Source organism: Pteropus vampyrus, unplaced genomic scaffold, assembly GCF_000151845.1.
Source record: "Pteropus vampyrus isolate Shadow unplaced genomic scaffold, Pvam_2.0 Scaffold298, whole genome shotgun sequence".
In the NCBI taxonomy this organism is placed as follows: domain Eukaryota; kingdom Metazoa; phylum Chordata; class Mammalia; order Chiroptera; family Pteropodidae; genus Pteropus; species Pteropus vampyrus.
In genome coordinates this window covers 199,659-201,034 of record NW_011889079.1, presented here as the reverse complement: position 1 = coordinate 201,034, position 1,376 = coordinate 199,659, and positions in this window count along the sequence as shown.

The window sequence follows — 1,376 nt, the reverse complement described above, 5'->3', positions numbered from 1 at the left end:
TTGGTTTATTTCGCCATGACTAACTACCTCTACAAAAGGTTCAACAACCATTTAACAGAGCGATGTCCTTGACAACAAGCGTAGCCTCATACACTCCACCTCGGCTGAGGTTTCCCCACCAAGTGAGAGAGATTCTAACCCTTTTCCACCACTGAAAACATCCAGGGGTCTCAGGGAAATTCCATTTGTTGTTTGGGAGACTGGAGTGCAAGGATGATGACTGTACAAGGACTTGAGAGGAGGCAAGCCACCTGCATCGGGCGCTGCGTTTACTGCCTCTCCGACACTTTCTGTCATAAAGGAGAGACATGCATGTGTCCAGTTGAGTCGGACAGCAGAAACGTTTGATATTCTCTAAAGAATACGCATGTACTTGGGAATGTATCTAGGATAGAACATTTGCCTCTCGTGAGCTTCATACAAAATGACTGAATGTCAGATCATGTTTGTCTAGTCCATTAGGAAATTCGGATGAAGGGGCAGTGCTACCACTAGGTCTAGATGAAACACAGGACGCCGTCTGGGTTTGTGGACTCGGGATTCCCAGTTATCAACATGACATGTGCTCAGTGTGACGTGGGCCAGGAACGCAAGCTCTTTGCTAAAGGAGAGGTCTGCAAATTAAAGAAGGGTACGAAAGACAAACCACCCCTAAGACAGGTCTTCTCTCTGATATAATTAGAAGAAATAAAAGATTTTGGGGGGAAGCAAAAGGTGACCTCTGGCTTGTCCTGGGTTAAAATCTACAACTGTCACGTTTGCCCAATTCTAAGAATCTTTACAAATTTCATCTTATGTACTCAGAAAATGACTTCATATGAGTCTCGATGTGGAATAATGGGAAAATGAAAATAAAGACTCTCCTTGACACCAACGCTATTATTAAAAGTTAACTTGGTAACACGGCGAACATGAAAAAAGTCTAGAAAGTGGTGACAGCTGCCTGAAGAAATCTCTAATCTTCAGATTTTCCTATGTCAGAAACCAAATATTATGCTTAAGGACACAGAATTCACGTGCACAAATTATATGAGGAAACATTCTTTCAGATGTGTAGATTCCTCTATCATGCAAAACACATGGTTATCCACTGTTCTTAAAATTAAAACTGTAGAAACTAGCACGAGTTAGAAACCAGCAACGATGAGAGAACATGTAATAACTGCTCGAAAAGTAGAAGGGACATTATCTTAGGACTGCCTAAGAGAGCCAGGTTATAGCCAAACATAATTCTTGGTCAAGGATGAAATGTAGGTTGGTGCGATTATGTTTTCAGGTGAGTCACTTGGACAAATGGACATGGCAATCAAAGGTTTGTGAGCCGTCCCAATTAATTTTGAACAGCGTATTTTCGGGTAGTGTGTGTGCTTGTGCAC